This window comes from Chrysemys picta, chromosome 2 (genome assembly GCF_011386835.1).
Source record: "Chrysemys picta bellii isolate R12L10 chromosome 2, ASM1138683v2, whole genome shotgun sequence".
Classification (NCBI taxonomy): Eukaryota; Metazoa; Chordata; order Testudines; family Emydidae; genus Chrysemys; species Chrysemys picta.
This window is the reverse complement of record NC_088792.1, coordinates 191,129,188-191,150,869: the sequence shown is the minus strand read 5'-3', so window position 1 is coordinate 191,150,869 and position 21,682 is coordinate 191,129,188. Positions and strand designations below refer to the sequence as shown.

The window sequence follows — 21,682 nt, the reverse complement described above, 5'->3', positions numbered from 1 at the left end:
GTGACTCTTAACGAGGACAATAAAATTTAGTAGTCCAAAAGTTCAAAACCTAACTGGAAATGTAAAGATGTCTTAGAGTACCTATTGGTTCTGATTAGCACTACACACCTTTATAGTTTGAAAATATATCTGTGACATTAGTGTGTGTGTGTGTGTGTGTGTGTCCAAACACAAAGTTATAAAGTTTCAATGTTAGGAAGTTTGTCCAGGTATAGTCTTTAAAACTAAAGACTGGTAAAACCAATGCACATCTTCTGTAAAGTGGAACTGTTTCTTAGAGAGGTAAAAAAAAGTCAAATCTTTTGTTCTTTTATCAAGACATAAGATGTGGAAAGCAAAATTCTGAACTATTGCAGGGTTCTTAAGTCACTATTAAATTGAATCCTTGCCTTTGGCATTTACTGTATTGTACATTTGCTGCTAGTCTACTGAGCAAGTACATTTCTCTGATGTTACTTAACAAGTTATTCTTTTGTCATATTCTAGCAACTAAAGAAAATATTCAGCATGTCTGTGCCATGATGACATCTTTAGGCAAACAATGTTACCATGGCTCTTCTCATTCACATTTCATTCATGTGCCATTTTTTCTTTCATAATTAACCAGCTCCTACACCTGATTCATATAGCACACACATGTACCTCCCGTATACACAGAGGAATAAAACTTACCCTTAGTTACACCCCTGCAATTTCAATGTCAATGGGGTTGTCGGCATGTAACCAAGGACAGAAATTTGGCCAGACAGAGGGAAGGGCCTGGGGAGATGGGAAAAGGGAAGAAAAGGAATATTTATTTTTATCTTTTACTCAGTTTCAGATAACTGTGTAACAATAGATCATATTTTTCATGTACTAGGTATGAGTTTTTTTATATACACATTCCTCAGTTCCATTTTTAAATGGTTGCTGATGCTGGTGGCAGAAGTGAAAACAACATGCAAATCTCACACTTGTAAGAGTATAGCCTGTAATACTAAAGCTCTTTTTGCAGGAAATACCAATCCAAGGACTACTGAGCAATTTTACCCCCACTTAGGACAGGCCTGTGCAATCGTTACTGACGACTGAACTCAATGGGACTACTCCTCATACGAGTAGTAAGTACTCACTAATGTCAGTAGGGGCTACACAGTCAAGCCCTTGAATGTTATATTTTTGTGTGTGTATGCACACAGAAGAGTATGTGCTCACACAAACAGGCCAAGTTCAGCAGAGATCTGTGTGGTAGTGTAAATTACAGACCTGGAATAAATGAGATCAGAATTATGATCAGAAAGTGAGTTTAAATTACACTGATTTTGTATTCTATGGCAGGGGTAGGCAACCTATGGCATGTGTGCCGAAGGCGGCACGCGAGCTGATTTTCAGTGGCACTCACAATGCCCAGATCCTGGCCATCGGTCCGGGGGGCTCTGCATTTTAATTTAATTTTAAATGAAGCTTCTTAAACATTTTAAAAACCGTATTTACTCTACATACAACAATAGTTTAATTATATATTATAGACTTATAGAAAGAGACCGTCTAAAACGTTAAAATGTATTACTGGCACGCGAAACCTTAAATTAGAGTGAATAAATGAAGACTCGGCACACCACTTCTGAAAGGTTGCCGACCCCTGTTCTATGGGAACCAAATTCAGCACCTATGAAAAAGGGGGTAAGCAAAGTTTGCCCTTGCTTACACCAGGGCTACATCTGGGAGTGCTGAGGATGATGCAAGTTACATTGAAACATGGAGTCCTCCATTATCTTATCTCTTCCTGTTAATTAGTTTTCCTGCTACAAGTGGCTACCTGCCCCTAGCCCATTTTCTATTCCCTGGCACATAGATTATGCTCATTTTGAAGACCTCGGACTATATGCTGATTTCACTTATACAGATGTAAATTTCAATTACTCTACTGAAGTCAATGGAGTTATACCAATATAAATCTAGAGCAGAAAACTTAGCTCCTAATCAATGCCAAATTGATACAAATTCCACTATTTTGCAACATACAGAAATTTCTGCCCAATTTGTAATTTACACAACTATTTACATCATCACTGAATTTGGCCCAAAGGCTGCCCAGGGAGTTGCACTGGTTTATTCCCATCTGCATTTGGTTCACAGAATGTGTAGAAATGACCCTTGGTTCACTTCTATGTGAGGACTAAGTATGCTGTATAATCCACTAATATCCCAATATTATAAAAAAAATGTTTCAATTGTTTAAAAATTTCCATTAAAGTTTGAACAAAGGTAGGAGGTTAGTGTACACCATGCTACCCCGTCTGAGCATGCAAACACTTTGAGCCTACATGAATGCATTGTACTCAACAAGTCAAGCCAAATGTTTCCCCCTTCCTGCTCTTCAAAAAGTACTCTGTGCCCTTTCACTATGAAGCATGGAATCAGCCTCCTAGTATCTGGTAAACTCATTTCCTCGCCAGCCAGGACATTCAGGCATCTATCAAGTTTCTAAGCACTCCCCAACAGCAACAGAATAATCAGTTAAGGCTTCTTTATCATTACTGCTTTCCTAGAAGTCCTAGGAATGATGTGATGGCACTCACACTCCCTGTGTGGCACCAGCTGATTTTTGAGAAAAACAAAAAGCATTTCCACAGCATGACCATCCAGATAGCGTTTGATGCCAGGAAGATTATTGCCAAATGTCCAGGTTCCACACACAGCACATCTTTCAAATGTCAGCATGGAGCCAGCTCTGACTAACTGCTTGGTAAATGTACAGTAATTTTCAGATTACGCAGATTTTATTTAATTTGTGATAGTTTAATACTAATTTAAAGAGGGCTTTGGTAATTACCAGCTATTTCTTAACATTTAACTTGCTAGCAGATATGCCTTAAAGAATGTCAATGACAGATTTAACAAAGCCATATAACCACATGCATACAAAAGATATACAAAGTCAGTCAGTCCCTGCCTTGAAGATTTGGTGTATGTACATCACCTAGCACAATGGAACTCTGCTCTCAGTCATGGCCACTAGGAACTACTAGAATACAAATAAGAAATAATCATAATTTAACTCCAACCAAGCATAGTGGTTAGAAATGGAGCTTTTCTAATCAGCTAAAATGTTGAACTTGTGTCACACAGAAGTGTAGGTGTTTATTGCGTATGGGGATGGTTGTGTTTAAGTGGGTTCTGTTGGATGATTGTTAATCAAGGGAATTGTTTTTTAGTGGAAAAGGTTGTTTCATATTTATTGTTTTTCAGTGTTATAGTTTATGTTTATAGCAATGTTATTAAGGTGATGTTATGAAGAAGACCAATGTTTCCTTCTTTCAACCGTCAATGTTTCTGGTCAGAGTTAGGGTTGTGAAGGGAAGCAGCAGATGTGGGCAGTGGATATGCAAGAGGTAATCACAACTGTAGATTTCAAAGGTTGTGTGTGTACTTAACTAGTGACTCGACTCCTGATTTTTCTTACGAATGAGTTGGTAGTATGAACGCTTGAGCAATTGTAACCAGTGTTAACAAAATAAATTTTTTTGTTGTTCGATGGAACTTGTTTAAGAAATCTCTGCAAATGCTAAAAGTTATTCAGATGGATACAAGATAAACATATACCCTGCCCCCCAATCCCAACTGTACTCCTTCCCCTTGTTCCCTGGCACAGCCCAATTCCTCCCATAGCCTCCAGTGCATGACCCAGATTGCCCCCGTTGCGCCACTTCATGTCTCCCTACAGCCCCATGCCTCAATATGCTTCCTCAAACCACAACCCCACTCCGACTACTCAGGCTTTTTATGTCACTGTTTAAAAACTGAATATAGCCAGAGAGTAGGAGTCATGGTGCAGACCAGGGGTGCATATGACGGAGCAGGGCTATGTGAGAGTAGTATGTGAGGAGCAAGGAGCAGTGGGGAGAAGATCTATGTGCACTCTAACAAACCATAAGTGAGTCATCAGAGATTATCTAAATTCCGATGAAACACAGGTGGTTAATCAAAGTGGAACTCCTCTCCATTCTCCCCACCACACCCACACACACACACCCCTGCTCTGGACCCTCCTTCTCTATGCACCAGTCCCCCCCCACAAAGATCTCCACTCCTCACCCTCCCCACTCTGCCCATTATTATTATGTATCAGTTGTATTACCATAACACCTAGGAGCCCTAGTCACGGACCACATTCTCACCGTGCTAGGCACCATACAAAACACAAGACAATCCAACAACCCCCTCCACACAGCTGCTTAACGCTCCCTACAATGCTGCTGAATGGTGTGCCACAGAGCTCAGGTCAAGTGTCTCTACACTGGTGCCTAAATAAAGAGCCTCTGGTTTCTCAGAAACACCCCAGCATCCCTGCATAGAACTGGATCCCACCCACAAGCATCTCCTATTAAAATCTTCCATTCACCCCAAAGCCCTGCTCAAACCCCACTCACTTTACCTGCTGCTGCCCAAGCCCAGCTCCCTATTGTCTGAGTGAGGAGCAGAGCTGGTGAGGTGGCAAAGCAGGCTTTCCGCACTGGAAAACAGAGGCAGCTGACAGAACTTGACAGTTCCGTCAGCTAATCTTGGCAGAGTTCTGTTAGTTTATCCTGAATGAGAGGAGTGACTGTGTGCGTTCAACTTCAGAATTTCAAAAGTGGCCTAGCTCCAAGTTGTTATCAAAATGTGTGTGTCCTAAGCATGGGAGAAGTTTGGGTTCCTCCAACTAAACAACCACTGTCCACACAAACCCCAAAGGAATATGAGAAAAATCGGAGTAAAGTTGGTTTCTTTTGGTCGGGGCAGAGGGCTGAAAAAAATATATTTGTGTTTCTTATGCAAAAGGTAGTAAATATTTTCTTTTTCAAAAGTTATGGAGGAAATTTCAATTGTCCTATGAAGAATTATTGTGCCAAAAGTATAGACTAGACTAAATTCAATCAGAGTGTGAAGCAGAGGAATTTCAGCCTCTTAAGTGCCACACACTTCCCTAAAATACATTCAGCAAACCAAAGTGAAAACAGAAACTTAAGGACGACAACAAAAATTTGCTTGATGTCTGATGTCCTCTTAGCTGTCACATATCTCCTTGTCTCTTCTCTTTATTTAGAGATCTAAGAAGAGCATGCATCGTCTTGAAATGGGGAAAGCAAAGACAAAGGCTCCCTGACTGCATTCTCTCTCTTTCGAGACTTATGTGACCCAAATGGCACTGTTCCCATCTTAGTATTGGCTGAGAGAATAAAGGGTCCCCATATGCTGCTTAATAACCTGTCCCAGTCTACATAATTAGGTTATGGAAGAGATAGGACCCAAGCCAAAATTCAGGCAGACTTGTTGTTCCTGCCATTACCCTGAACCCTGTCAAAGAAAAACTAATCTCTCACTGTGTTCATTTTGCTCTCTCTGTGTCTGATCTCCTGTACTCCAGAGTTGCAAAATTCACACTCTGTACCCAAAAGAGCAAGGTTAACCATCTATCTCCTCCTACACTCTTTGAGGATGCAAGCCTTGATCCTTCTCATCATTCTAAGAGGGCTGCTCCTTCAAAATAACTAAGAACATTGAATATTTTCAGGAGTATTAGATTTTTAATTAGAAGAAAAAGGAGACTGGTATTAAAAAGGCAAGGAATTAACTTTTATGACACTTCTCAAGGACTCCACTCCTTTTTCCTCCCCTCAAACTACTCAACTCACCAATGTCCTTGCAGCTATTCATTCATCTAACACGAGAACAAGTAAATTTGGCAGCCCAACCTCCAGCTTTCTATGCAGCGACCTTGATCTTCCACTTTCCATCTAAACCACTTTGAGATTTCTCTGCTTACACTAGAATCCTCCCCTTCTTCTCTTGTAAGAGACAAAGTATTAGAGAACAATTACGATTTTGTCTAGTGTATGAATCTTCCTTGCAGTGCTCCAGACGCATCTAAGAAGTTATCATACTTGGCAATTTTCTTTGTCTGCCATTTCACTTCCAGTGGCAAACAACAGCATTTCCCTAATGTGGCTAGTAATGAAAAGCCTATAAACTGCAGATCAGCACAAGGCAGCAAAGTGAAAGCAACGGTATCTCCCAAGACAAGCGTAGAAAGATGCAGCAAATATCTGAAGGACTCCATTGTGACTCCTCTCTGTCAGGGAGACTCTCAGAATGTGCCAGTTTACACCAAGTGTTGTATGCATAGGCATAGAGGAGCAAGTGACCTATGAGGTAAGTATAAATGGTAAAAACATGAACTACTGGTATATGGGAAGAGAATTTTATGTCTAAAAATTAGAATATAGCACACAAGAGTCACTATTTAAAACAACCAACCTCTTCCATACCTCAACCCCCTTGTCCAAGTTCATACCAAGACCCCTCTCCCAGGGGTGAAAGTAGGCTGGTACGGGTTGGTACAGCATACCGGTAAGAAGCCGGTACCGGCCCATATGCACCGCTTTAATGTCATTGTCCCTTTTGCGTCCCCCAGGCCACCGACAGGGTGGGGTAAAAGGGGCAGCTGCCCCGGGGCTGGCAATTTAAAAGGGATTGGGATCTCTGCTGCCGCAGTAGCAGCCAGAGCACTGGGCCCTTTTAAATCGCCACCTGACCCCCTGGTGGCGCGGGCCAAGCAGTTTGGATGGGCTGGCTGGAGGAGGCTGACCTCCCAGCTCCACCCCTTCCGCGGGCTCAGAACCAGCCCCCGTACCGGTAAGAGTTTAATATTACTTTCACCCCTACCCCTTCACCTCTCAGCTAGCCAGGACTCCCCCCACTTCCAATCAACAAAATGGGAAGGGCACAGTAATCACCACTCCTTGACACCTGTTCATAACTCTCTTCCTCCTCCAGGGTTGTGACCCTCAAGTTGAGAACCACTGGTTTAAAATATCAGGGGGTAGCCATGTTAGTCTGTATCTACAAAAACAACAAGGAGTCTGGTGGCACCTTAAAGACTAACAGATTTATTTGGGCATAAGCTTTCGTGAGTAAAAACCTAACTTCTTCGGATGCATAGTCTTTAAGGTGCCACCAGACTCCTTACTGGTTTAAAAGAATGTGCACATCATTTTGATTATCAGAAGCACCCAACACATGCTAAGGTTCTGCAAAGAAACAATAAAGACACAGGCCAACAATTTCAGCACTAAAATTAAGCATTTAAATAGATGGCCTGATTTTCAGAGATGCCCAAGTACTTATAGCTTCCATTCCTCAGAAAGTCAGGTCACCTATTTGGTATCCAAATACTATAAGCATCCGCTTTGGAAAATTCTGGGCACAGCTGATGCCCATCTAAATAAGTATTTAAAAGTTATCTGACATTGCTCTTAATATTTAAAATAACTATGTGGAATATTAGCAGTCCCAACACAATTTACTTTTGTAGTACAAATACAGAGCAATTTATAATCCCTAATCAACCTAGAAAATAACTGACTGATAAACCAATCTGTTTGTAATACCATTAACAGATTCTGGCTTCTCTATCAACAGGGTAATTTGCTGAGACCACTTTTAATCCCTACCACTAAACCATTAATCCCACGATTTCCATGTAGTATTGTTTTCTAACTTTACCCAAGATTTACCAAATAGTTTGTGGCTCATTAAAAACTAACTGAATAAATAACAATAGCAAAAACACACCTGTTGACATTACAGAATTCAGAGACCCCCGTTCCTCTGTTGATCCCTTTAAAAACTGTTACTTTCTAATTGGAAGAAACCATTCAGAAGTGAAGCTGTATATCTGTCAAGTCATTTGACACCTGGTGTGCACTGTTCATGATAACATGAACTCTCCAATATGCTTGGCATTATGAAAAGGAGTGAATTATTTCATCATACCACTTATGGTCATGCCACAGGCATGGATGTTTCTACTAAAATCAATTTCAATTTAATGGTACCAGGGTTATCAACATTAATTGTGATATTTTCTCAAACTGGCATTAAAACATTCCTCTAGTATCACTGTTAATGTCAATATAAATTATGCATCACGGTTCATAGCGTTCACTTACAGAGGTAAAACTCATCTAGAAAATAAGAAAAGGAACCAGGGCTTATCTACATGCAGCATGTATTTATTCTGTCCCTACAGGTTTTCCTGAAAATCAATGAACACACATTTATCTCTTTTTTCCCTTGAAATACGTTGTCCCTGAAATCAACATTAGTATTGCTATTAAATATGGTGTCAACAAGGTATTGCTGTTAAACAATGATAGGGAGGACTAAATACAAAACATTGCAAGGGACCAGGTATGAAAATATATGAAACCTGTAGTGGCATTCAAGGAGACATCAAGAGGAACAGATTCTCCCCAGTGCACACCTCAATGGTTTCAAAACAGGAGGGAGGTTGGAAATCTTATTTCACGTTTTAGTTTCCTGAGGTTAATAGAAGTATTATACAGAGCTCTTCCAATGACGTGATCTAAGAAATGTAGCGTGTACTTACAAATCACAGTACAAATTAATTTATTAAGAGCACAATCTGCAACTACAAGAAGCCAACATATCTTTTATACAGTGCACCATTACGGATATGTTGGAATATTTTTCTACTCAAGGGTATACTTTAAGGCCACAAAAGACTTCACTAAGGGACAGACTGTAAGCCCCTTACACATACTGGAGAGCAATTGATTACTCATACAAGTAGTTCCACTTTGGTCAATGGGTACTTATGTACGTAACTAAATGTCGCCAACTCTGACAATTTTATCGCAAGTCTAATAATATTTGGTGTTCCATTAAAGTCCTAATTCTTGGAGTCAAATAACAATAGGAGAATTTCAGCTTTTATTGTAAAAACATCTAGCCCTCATGGCTGCAGTGAAGACTGAAAATGTGAGCCCTAAAGGCTCAAAAACGAGAAAGCAAACAAAAGAACTCAAAATGTATTTTCTTTTAAAAAATAATAATAATAATAATAATAATCACATGATTTTTAAATTAATCCCATGATTTTTGGGAGGCTGACTGATGGTTTTATAATACTTGGGGTTGGTAATACTGGTCTGCTCACCAACATACATACTTCACAGTCTAGACCAAAGTGAACAAGAATGCACCTTTTAATGTGGGCAGACTATTGGGGCACTAAAACTAAATCTTGCTTAGCATATCCTCAACCATCAAAGGAGCAGCTCTAGTTTCAGCCAGCAGAGACTGCAACATCTCACCCTGCAACTCTTGACACCATATTGTGTCATTGACTATTGTGAATAAGTCTTCCCACAAATCATTTCAACATTCAGAGCTGGATTATTTTTTAAGGAAATTATTTGAGAATAAAAAAAAACACGCTTACTCATTAACCTAGTATCATTGTAACAGCAAAGCACAACTGTTAAACACAGCGTTCCATTGCACAACCTTAAAAGCGTCATTTACTGTACTAGATTTCAGACAAAGAACATTTTGAAGTACTGAAATAAATCAACACTTAAATGCAACTCCTAGTCAGTTCATACAATATGGGTTAAATGCTACCATATGGTGAAGAAACACACATGTTGCCCTTTTAAAACAAAGAACATGAATAATTTCCTTTAAAAAAATCTATTTTTAACATGACAAGCACGGAAAATGTTTTTAATTTTAACTATAATTGTGATCAAGACACATTTTGGAAAGTGTCATACTACTGGAAAAAACTCTGAAACCTGAGGACTGTTTTAAATCAGGGTTGATAAATAAATTAAAAATAAAAACAGCACCTCAATTTCCATCAGTCTGTCACAGTATGTCCCCAAAACCTAACACCATTTCCCTGCTCACCATCCTTTTAAATGAACAAAGGGGAAAAAATTAATAATAGTGCAGCCATATCAAGGAGCCTGATCTGACATGAGCAAAACTGACGTGCCAACTCAATAGCGTTCCTTTTACTTTACCTGTTGGAAAAGAAAAATATGTACTTGTGCCTTGAAAACACTAAAATACATTAGTGGGTCTTATATTCAGCAAACATTCAGATCCAGAACTGCCTGATGCATAGATCTTTCATATCTTCTTTACATTCTTTTCAGTAATTTCATGAAATATATTATTTTGTTAGCCACAGACACACAAAAAAAGACTGAAGCAATCTATCAGAATGAATATATATGAAATAGATGTAGTGTAGCTGGAGTAAATGCTACTGGTTTTTCTAAATTACCTGTATCCAGCCATTATCCTGTGTGGTTAAGTATTTGTTTTCATCACCGTAGTATATACTAAACATGTCTGAATTCTAAGAACAGTTGCAGATTGTAATTGTACATGCTTTGTAGATTCCATTTCATTTTGGAAAAAAAAAGATTAAAAGCTAGATCACTTCAGAAACTGCCCTTAAAAATTTTGGGAGCCACAAAATTATACTACAGTACTTTGCAATTTGGAAATATGATGGAGGAAAACATTTCCTTCTAGACATAAGCATGACAGCCACCATGTAGAAAGGAAAGCTCAAACGCCAGACAGCAAGATGTAAAGAAAACGGACAGATAAGAGATAGACAATACACATTTCTTAGAGATTTGAAATGTATTTAGTAACTGTATCAACTTTAATGAGAAGCTAAGCACTATGTGCCAAATTGTGCTCTCACATACATCAGTGTAAATTCAGAGTAACAATGGATAACAATGCTGGTATACATGACAGCAAAATTTGGGCTATGGCTTCTATATCCGTCTATAGTAAAATGTGGACTTTGTTAAGCAAGTGTTAAATATAATATTCTCCTGATGGTACTAATTCAATTATTTCCAACAAGTCATCATTTTAGTGAAAGGTTAGCAAAAATCAAAATACTTTTGAAATACTCAGCTCAATGTAAGTAATTCTGAATCCATATTAAAAGTCTCTGTTAATTCTTCCCATAAGGTTTTAAACAATTTAGACCACTGAATTCATTAACAAACCTAAATATGTAACTTTATCATCATGTAAATAGACAGAGTTTGCCAATATCCCTTCAAAACATAGTAACACATGCATAATATCCTGAGACTGTTTGCACAAGAACTGTTGTTGTAAACCAGCTTCTGGAATGGAGGGAGAAACTGTTTATAGGAAATGTGTACCAATTTTGATGTAGCTCGACTGATACCTGAGTTAAGGTGTAAACAGCAACAGCAAAATTAATCATCAATGTTAGGTAATCATCATCAGAGGCCTCAGACAGGAAAGCAAGTTTATCAAGCCAAGAGACAGGACATTTGCAGGATTACAGTCAGGTAATGAAAGTAAACACATGCACTCAAGTACTGCAATACTAATGAAAGCTGTGGCAATGTTAACTACCTGAACCATGATCCACTAGTACATTTTAGAGCAGGTTCAGTAATACCAAGGTTATTAAAATAATTTCTGCTGAGAGTATTTTTAGTACAAATCTTGGGAAAGGGAGTGTTCCATTTTTTTCTTTTAAGAAATTAAGGGCTAAATTCTGCTCTCAGTTATGCCCATGTAACTCCAGAGTAACTGCATTGATTACAGTGGAGTTACTGTGCAATTACAGTGGTGTAACCGAAAACAGAATTTTGCCCTAAGTGACTGAATCATAACAGCTTTATCCTAGCACTGAAACGTATAAACATTTACATCATGTAAGATGTCTGCTTTGAAAAAGGAATGTTGCTGCAAGGTTCAAATATTTATATTGCAGATGCCTAATCAAATAAATTTGACTTTCTGCTGTTTTTTGCAATCCAGTCATTAATTATCTGGATGCAGTTTATGGCTATAGAAAAAGTAAGTTAAGATAGCTCATAGTTTCCAATCTACCATGGTTCCAAACAGTTGGAATCTCCGCTATTGAAATATACAGAGCACAATTTTACCCTGAGATACACTCATGCAACTCCCACTGAAGTCAATAGGCGCGGAGGACATGTATATCAGAGGACAGCACTGAGCTCATAGGCAAAAGCAAGTATAAAAAGGCTCATACATTCTTGCCAAACTGACAAACAGTGCACAGTTATGAAAAGAGCAACAGTGGGGGATTTTTTTAATGCCATTTCTGGTAGAAATCTAATACATGTTCATCCTTAAAACGCATACATCTACACATTCACACTTGTGTCTTAAAAATATAAACAAGCACATTTTACGAGTTAAATGCACAGGCTCAGGCAAGTTTCTTCCTGCTATATGTAATCAGTTTGTATTTCAGCTTCCTACTGTTATGGTGTTAAGACATAATGCAGTTCGACACCCTAAACACAATTTTCCAATCTGAGTATGGGATCTACAAACTTGAGCCAAGCTCCTTTAAAGACTTACACACTTGCTTTTTTTTTTCTTTAAAAACACATTATGAATCATCCCAATTAAGTAAGTGGTGGGTAAAGTTAAGGGTATAAGTACGTCTCTGCAGTATTGGGGCCCTCCAAAGCTATTACTGACTTTAGTGAGCTTTGGATCAAGCCCTTAATAAGTATGGTGATTATATTTTCTTCCACAAGGGTAGGGGGAAAAAAATCACAGTGTAAAAGTAATCGGGTTGGATCCTCAGCTGGTATAAACTGGTGTAACTCCATTAAAGTCAATGGAGCTACATGAATATACACCAGCTGAGGATTTGGCCCACTGCACTTAATGGCCTTAAGAAAGCTAAATAAACAGACTGCCCAAAGTTTACAAAAGTTAGCATCTACATCATTCATCTGATTATACTCCTTCAGTCTGTCCTACTTCATGCCATCAGATGTATGCCACACAAACATCACCAAGAAAGTATAATTTTAATGGGTTCTCATTTTTCACTCAAGTGAGGCATATCGGGTCCCCTTCCTCCTTCTCAAATAATTCTTGGGGGGGGGGAGGAGTCTCTATGTTTGCTGGAGTAACACTCAATGGAGAAAAGTTGCTGCTAAGGGCAGTTTGACAAGCAAAGAACATTTGGAATGATGACAATCATTTTTATCTGTTCACTGACTATTCCTGTGATGATAACTGGTCTTATTAGATCTTGGTGATGGCACTGTGCTATGACTACTTATAGAAAAATAAGATATAGCTAATTTTTTTTAAAAGGTGATATTCACTGTGTTGGGAAACTTTAATCTATATAAGTTAAATGTCACTGCTGTAACTCCATTCCAGGCAGCAAGTCAGTTATTGAGGTCATAACAATAGATAGCATTAATACTAGTGATGTAAACTATTTTCATTTCCCCAGACTACTGAGTAATAATCAGTCATATTTAGTGAGAGACTGCAGCTCTTGATGCATATTGTTTTAGTAATGTTTAGCAATTTAAAAGGTCACGATGAGCTATAAAACCTCTTAGAAAGAAGCTATGCTAATTTATGAGCACCACTTCTTTGTTGATATACAACAAGTGTTGGACACCCATCTGTTATATCAGTCAGTGTTTTAAGACCGTTATTTAAATTTTCTCTCTCAGATTTTTTTTCTATCAGCACTGTTCAACTACTTCAAATTAATGCAATCTGATCATAGTTTTGGGGTTTATTTTTTTCATTAGTAATGCAGAATATGTCTTGCTAACCAGGATATCACATCATTGGACTTTAAAGGATCAAGGCCCTGCAAATGAATTCAGAAGAGGATTATTAGATACAACTGAAAAGAGTCTTTTATAATGTCTGAGAACTAGTGAAGGTATACATAATACCACTATTTCAAAGTAAAACAAATATACATGCAGATCACTTTATTACACAGAGCTTATTCAAGATGGCTATGGCAGTTATTCTTGTGAAACTAAAGATGTCTCCTTGAATAACTGAACTGTAATACTAATTACACCACAGGTGTTCCTATACAACTTCAGCTTCCAGTTTTACTAGAAAAACCTCAGATAAATTCCATTCTTTATCTCTTCGCGCCACCTGACAGAGTACATTCAATTTTATATATATCTATATCTATCTCTCTCTATATATATATATATATATACACACACAAACAGAAAAGCATAAACAGGACAGCTTATTTCAGGTTTTGTTTTGACACAACTGAAGGACATGTTGACATAAAACGAAGCAACACTACATAAATGAGGGTTGTTGTTTTTCCACAGCAACCAAAACATATGTATGATGCCTATGTTACCTTAGCATCAAAAATATTTAAATAGCTTATACAAGTATTTATCTGCTACATGAAGAACAGTTTCATTTTGATTACTGTACAGACAAGATTTTACTGGGGAAAGGAACATAATTATTGCCTTCAGCCTGAGAGAACAATTTTAAATGGTATTTACTTCACATCTATGTGATTAATGGACATTACTACATGAAATGAAGTATCTTTGTTTTAGTGTGATATTTTGGAGTTAATAGCGTTTAAAAAAATTGATCCCACTTTTAATTGTCTCCTGGGCATTCCAGCTACAGAACACTTGAAAACGAACTATAAAAGTCCTCCCTTCACTAATGAGAAAGTGGCACCATAATATTGAAAGATAAAGATTTTCTGTGACTCACTCATACAGTAGAATTAATCAGTACTTGTGTCCGTTCATCTGTGTTATCAGAGATTTTTTAAAAATAAAAAAAGCCCAACAGTGTAATGTGAACGCAGGAAAACTGCAATTCAGCTACCATTCTTCCCCTTTGTTTTGCAGAACTACACTGTATTAGTGCCTTATCCCACGCCCAGAAATACATCTGGGTTCCTTGCAAGCAAGTTTCATCTGTCCACAGACAGAGAGCGATGTTTCTCTCTGTTTCACCCCCTCCTCCCCATCCCCTTCTCTCAAGCTTTCCAAATCGATACATTGTCAGGAACAAACTCCCTCCTTGCCATTAGAACAAACTGCCCCTCTTGTCAGCAACACCAAGCCGGTTTGAATACTTACGTAATTATTTCTGGGCACGCCACGCCTTGCAACAAGTCCCCCCCCCCCCGCTATCCCTTCAATAATAACAAACTGGAGTTTAAAATAGAAAGTAAATTACCTTGCACGCCACTATGCTTCACCAGCAACGAGATCCCCACGTAATCCAATAGGGCAACGCTGGGGCCGCCTGAGCTCAGTTGCCCCCTCCCTCGCCTCCTCAAAACGTTCCTCCTCCATTAATTGGGCCTCCCTGGATCTCTCCGAGCCCCCCCAGTTGTGTTTTCCTCCCCTCTCGGCGCCTGTGTCTCTTGACAGATCCCTGCCTGCCTCTGCCTTTGTTAAGGGCTAGAAGTTGAGGGGTGGCTGTTTCCCCTCTGCCTCTTTAACTTCTTGTGTTACAGTACATGGCTGTGACGTCCTGGCTACATTATAAAGGCGGACAACTGAATGCAAGAGCTGCCCGAGCCAAACTCCTCCCTGCTTCCCTCCCTCGGCACTGAACACACAGCAACAAGCTGCTGCTGGGGTTGGCCCGCTCCCCTCGTGCGGCCAGCCCAGGTACAAACCCTCCCCTTCTCTCTCACACACCTTCCAGCCACATCAGCCCTGCAAAACCACCTCTACCACAGCAACCAATCTGAACGCCGTTGCATTTTTTGTTGCATTCGTGTTCTGCCTCCTCCAGGCGATGCAGGCTATTAATGCAACACAGGAATACAACGGTCAAGACAAAGTCGAGCAATTCCCTTTCGCATCCCAACAAGCCTCTCTGAAAGCACCAGACCCACGGGGTTGGGGAGAAGAGGAGGGGCACAAAGGTAATCTGGTATTAAAAGAGGCTGAATAGGAGTAAAAGTCTTCCACGCTGTGTTGTTCAGATCCGTTTTTAAATTAAGTTACGCTCTTTTTTTTTTTAAGTTAAATATGTGGCTGCCAAGTCGAGTTAATGAAAAACCCTTTGGTAGTTAACTCATTTAGTGTAGCAGGCATGAAATAAAGTATGTGGCACAAGGCCAAAGAATAAAGGCTCCTCTTTGGACATCCTCTGGGCTCCGTCTACAAGGAGTAATTCTGGCCATCTCCGGAGTGAATTGGGCAGTTGTTTTATACAAAAGGTTGCATTTAGTCCTTTAACTGTCCTACCTCTAACCCACCCATCCTTTTACCGTAATTACACAACATAAGAGCTCAACAGATAAATGACAATCCACCCTTAAGCACAGAAAATGCTAAACTCTAACTGAAGGTCTGGATCACTGCACTTACAAGTAGCACATTCTTGATACACCAAACAAAAATAAAATTATAACATCAATATTTGGAGTGAAGCTGGGGTAGAGGATTAACTAAGCACAAAACCTGGTATGGTTCATGACAGGCATTCCTTTACTGAATGTGCCTATTGTGTAGTCTAGAAATGACCATTATTCATAGAGACTGTTGGTCAGCAGCATTTTTATTCTATTAGAGCAATGAGCTTTAAATTCAAGGATTTGCACTGAACTAAATATTTATCCCCTCCAAAAAAAAAACTTTACAAAAACTTCAAAAAGTTTGAAACATGATAATTTTGTTTTACTTCCCGGTATGAAAGACCATTCTAATTTTTCAGCAGCAATCTCCTCTGAAATCAATGAGGAATTCTGTCTAAAAATCGATTGCTCCATAGGGCCCAAAGTGATTTTCATAAGAGCACTCTGCAGTCACTTTAAAAAAAATAATTTACTGTGAAGATTGCTAAAACAACGATGACCTGAGAATGGGTGTAACTCTTGGACGTCAATACACCATTTGCCTCACATAGGTATGACTGCAACACTGTTGTAAAAATATAGCTAGAGATCATTTTATATTTCTTCTCCTCCAGCAGGTCTCAACTTGTTACTTCAAATCTTCTCATATGCTGACTCTTTACATATTCATTATTATGGATCTACCAGAGGTATATGGTTGTCTTGTATGAGATTTGATGTACCTATGCAGATTTCTATCTATACACACACACACACCAAGGTATGTGTAAATAAATAAAGCAGCCTGGTTCTAGGTCTGAGTAGTAACACAAATGCACTCAGTGCTAGGGAGAGGAAGAAGTGGCGATTGGAGGCTTGGACTGTCAATCACAGTTAGGGGGTAGGCAGATGCAAAGCAGAGAGCTACTTTGCATCGGCGTTTCCTATTCTTCTTTGCCACTGTCTCAGTTAATGACAAAACAACCCCAGAGCTTAGGAAACTTAGCCATTTGCACGGAAAGAGTTGGTGTCCTTTAACAATACTGGAGATGGAAAACATTCATTACTGCTTCGGTGGGGGAGGAGGAGATGGAGAACATTTAGCAATAAGGAACGGAAAGAAGAAGAAAGGGGGGTGGGAGGAAGAGGAGGGAGAGTTGTGCCTCTCCCTAAAAAGGGACTTTGACCTTACAATGATCTCCAAAGGTCTCTGAATTAAATATTTTTGTCACAGGTCAGATTATAACACACACGGACTGTATCTAACTCATTAGTCTAAATTCATTATTTAATCATGCGCCCAGCAGTCGTATTTCCTTAAGAAAGGACTGACCTATTTTTGGCTGCAGATAAACGATCATGTTAACAGATGTTAATCTTGTAATCTGTTTTTCCTGTAAGCACTTCACATACCCGCATTTCAGACATTTAAAAAAAAAATCTTTCTCAAACGACTTGACGTCACGATTCCGTTCTTATAAAAAATCTTGCAATGGTTTCAAAGACATTAAATCTTTTTCACTTTATAAATGCTGATTTGTTCTGCCTCAACTCCCACAGGCTTTTATTTGCATTTCAAATTCCACAGGTTACACCAGTCGCCTTTTCAGAAAATGTAAACCAACAATAAGGCAGCAAATATGGGGTTGGGGGTGGAATCCTGCATCTGGATTAAATAAAGACCAGGGTTCATGTTTAGGAAGAAGTCTGAACAAATTTATTTTTGAACATCTAGTATCCAAGTGTCTCTTTAGCTATATGCGTAATGGACATAGACACACAATGCACATTCCCCAGAAGATACTTGTCTACTGCTGGGAGCTTATTAACGCTCATAACAAATGGTGCTAACTCCTAACCAGCACCTTTCAGTTTAAAAGCCAGGGTTTCTCGGGAGTAGTTAATTGCAGAGGTTAGCTGGTCTTAGAGCAAAAACAAGAGGGTGACTGTCATTCTACACAAGCCTCCATACACATTCAGCCTATGTTAATATCCCAACTTGTTCTCTTACCACAAAGTTTAGCCAGGCAAAGTTTCTTAAACTTGTCGAAGCATCTTAATTCAAATTAGGATCGCAACTATTTGGTATGCTAATTCTCACTGGAGATAGTGGGAGGAGGAGGGGGGAGGAGGAAAGCTTTTATCGCACAAAATGTCTGGAATTGCATTATTTCTACTCTTCTTTCTCTCTGTCCTTTTTAAAAATATAAACATTAAACTCCCTCTCCCAACCCCACCCGCCCCCCATGGGCTATTTTCATCTTCTGGAAGTAATCGCTACACATTGTCCTTCAAGCCCTTCTCAGCGTTCCAGTGTCTATTCGTGAATACTTGTTTTCCACCCCCACCCGCCCCAACTTCCTTTGATAAGCTGTATACTTCTTTTAATGTTTATCATTCAGTTATATACGCGCAGCTGAAGGGAGAGCAACTAAAAAATGAAGGGGAAACACACACATATACACACACCCCAGGCATCAAGCATTTCATGCATATACTGAATCAATACTACCCAGCAAAAACCCTTAATAATTTAAGTAGCGACTCGAGGCTCGAAAGCTTGAAGTCCCATCACCCACCTTCATTAGCCAAAGCATTTTACTTTAAAGTAAGGCAATTTGTTCTTTGTTTCTTCATGGATGAATATAGCATTCAAGCTCTCTCTCTCTCTCCACTCCCCCCCCCCCCCGCCTTTGACGAAGTGTACAAAGCCAAAAGGCTCATACAGCCCATAAATTCCCCCAACAGCACCACCACTGCAGTAACAATGATCTCTTTCTCGGCAAACAGTACAAAGTTACCATTTTTTAAATCCCTTAAATTACAGAGTAAGACTAACCATTAATTGGGAAAGCGAAGTTTTTCCCACGGGCGTATTAAGAGGATCCACATCCCCCCAAACCGCCCCCCCCCAAAAGAAAAGGATCCTACGGAGATTTTGCCCCACTCCACCCCACCCTGTGCCTTACCTCGTTCGCGTAAGGTAATATTATTTGGGAAAGGACACACAGACAAACAAGAATCTGAAGGTGAAACCATGCGCTGAATGCAATAAGGAAAGAACTGCACATGATTCACTGCGCCAGCTCCACTCCTGCGGACGGGGGGGCGACTTGCAAACCCTCTATGCCAAGCCCCAACCCAGGGGCCCCTTCAGCGCCAAACTTTCCCTTGCCCTTTGGCCAGCCGGGGCTGCTTTGACTACCAGACCAAAGATCGAGCGTGGCTTTGGAGAATCCCGGTTGTTTTTCGTTGGCTTCCTCCAATGTATAGGTTGATGTCTTCCCCCAGATGGGAGAATGGTCTGTCCTATATTAAATGCACACACTATCTACTATTGTCTCATCAGCAAAGTTCTGGTACAATGCGGGGAAAGTCTAGATGCTCGAAATGAGTCATATACAAATAATTATTCCACTAATAGGACTGAATCATTATCAGATTTGTTATGTATCTCACCTTCTTTCAAATGATTGAAACATTCAAGAGCTGAATTACTGGAAGCTATCATAGAAGTGGATGTGTGTGTGTGTGTGTGTGTGTATTGTTTTGTGTGAAAAGTTATGTTTGTGCAAACTATTATACACTCCCCACATATATAAGCTCTGAAATGTAAGGGCTTGGAGTTGCTCCAGATGCATTTATATTAGAAACATCCTTTTTTTAACTCCACTGGTAAAATATTTATAGATTTATTCAAATGCACAGTAACAAAAACATTAAAGTCCTCAATCAAGATCAAAGGGTAATGGTGTTCAACAGTTACGCTGGAAGAGTTGAAAGAGCTCTGAGCAAATCAATCTGCCATATGGCTTTTAAAAAAATAATCCACTCATATGTTTGAAAAGTTCAAACTGTATGTATTTTCCTGTATGTTTGCAAAGCTCAGTTTAATCACCCAAAGTATGTGTGCCATAGGCGATTGGAATATGTTTAGTCTATGACTGGAAACCCTAAATTAATCTTCTGAAGCTTGGTGCTAGACTTCTAGAGTGTGTTGGGGGTTGTGAGTGCTTGCTTTTTGTTTGTTTGTTGTAATAATCATGACGATGTAGAATTGCCATGCTGGACTTTTGAGGCGGGTTAGTATTATCTTTAAATCCCAGAGCTTTCCTTTTCTGCCATGTTTCACCTAGGAACAACTAGCAGTTAAGAGGAACACACTGTCCAAACACCCCGAACGTGGTTCTTGCCAGACAATCAAGCTCTGCGCTTGAAAACGGTTACCTAGTGCTGTGGTATTTGTGCACGCAACGTTTGACTTTGCTGTGTCACCCCTCCAACTTCTTGCACTTGCGACAGAAACTACTACCGCCAGCTTCCAAAATGTACGATCCTGTTCTGAACCCCTACAATAGTCAATGGTTATTACCAGAGGACTTGGAATAAAGAAAAAAGGGAGGGAGGGGGCAGCAAGCAAGAGAGAAAGTTTGTAATGAAGGATACACGAATCATAAAATGTAAGCTATGTGTGATTAATGATCTGCACTAATTTGAATAGCAGGCATGTTAAAGGTCATTGACAATTGTTGCTGGTTTCAGCATGAATGCCTGAGTGGGATGTATTTTGTTGGAACAATCAAATTTCATTCTAATTCACAGAAAAATATTAGGCATATGCATAGCTTGTCTAAATACACAGAAAGGACACTTTTTAAAATACACTTAGCCTATACTTCAGAAGCAGTTTCTTCACCTTAATGTAGTGTTTTGAAATGCTTTCATCATGGTAGATAATCTATATTCCAAAGTCTGTGTTTTCTTCCTTATGCTTCCTAACCTTTCCTACAGATTTTTTTTTTTTAACTCAAGGCCAAATTCTATTCTCAGTTACTCCAGTTGCTGTAAGGACACTGACTTCGGTTATTCCAGATTTACACAAGCATAGATAAGAGCAAAATTCATCCCTTTAAAACTAATCGCACATGCAATGCAGTGTGCAGATTTTCCTAATCGTTATAGTTTATATAGCAGTTTAGCATTTCTTTACTCAAAGAATAAAATATCCATTATAAATCAGCATTCCTGGGCAGTATTTAAAACTACAGTATTAGGCTAATAATTTCCATATGGTGAAAATTGACAGTTTAGAGCAATGAAAGGTGCATGAGATTTCCAAGCTCCTCCACATAAAAATGTGATTTTCATGACCTGCCTATTTTTCTCTCTAGTCTGTATAGATTCTTTCCTTTAGACAGTAAAATGTGAGCTCACTCAGGGCTGTGCTTACTGCGTCTCTATACAGTGCCTTAAGATACTTAATATTTTCCACATTTCCTTTCCATAAGACTCAGTCCTGCACTGGTTACTCCAATAAAGAGTAGGGAATGGGTCTCTGAACGAGGACTGAAGAATTGGGCCTTAAGTTTAGTAGAGGAGAAGAACTCAACATTAATGGAATCCCAAATTCAGAAGAGGTGCAGACACTAATGACAATATTAATCGTGTATATTAATTGTGCAGAAAGTAATTATCAGAGTCCATCTCTCCATGTAACTTTTAAATAATGGATTTTGTCATGTTTCCCCTGTTGATTCCAGCATTTCTGGTTTCAAAATGAGAAGAACAATATACAAATTCAAATACTTAAAAGATATGCAAATTGAATGAGTATAACCTCACTGGTACTGCTAAAAGTTTCAGGTAGAGAAGATGTTTGTTAATTTTAAAATAGGTTATTAACAT

General features: G+C 39.1%; 1 protein-coding gene across 14 annotated transcripts in view; it reads right to left on the bottom strand.

Moving 5' to 3' along the window:
- ZNF516 (zinc finger protein 516) overlaps positions 1–19,186 on the bottom strand; it is a 135,611-nt gene extending 116,425 nt beyond the window's left edge. For 3 of the 14 annotated variants that reach the window (XM_042860440.2, XM_065585150.1, XM_065585151.1), the window contains exons 1-2: positions 18,967–19,186; positions 673–759 (exon numbers count right to left, since the gene is read on the bottom strand). The gene's annotated coding sequence lies outside the window, so the exon portion shown is untranslated. Of the gene's footprint in view, positions 1–672; positions 760–14,409; positions 14,735–14,883; positions 16,679–18,576; positions 18,602–18,966 lie in introns of those variants that run through there. The other 11 variants (XM_065585157.1, XM_042860436.2, XM_024102074.3 and 8 more) reach the window with 10 other exon arrangements.
- Between the last annotated feature and the right edge of the window lie 2,496 nt (positions 19,187–21,682).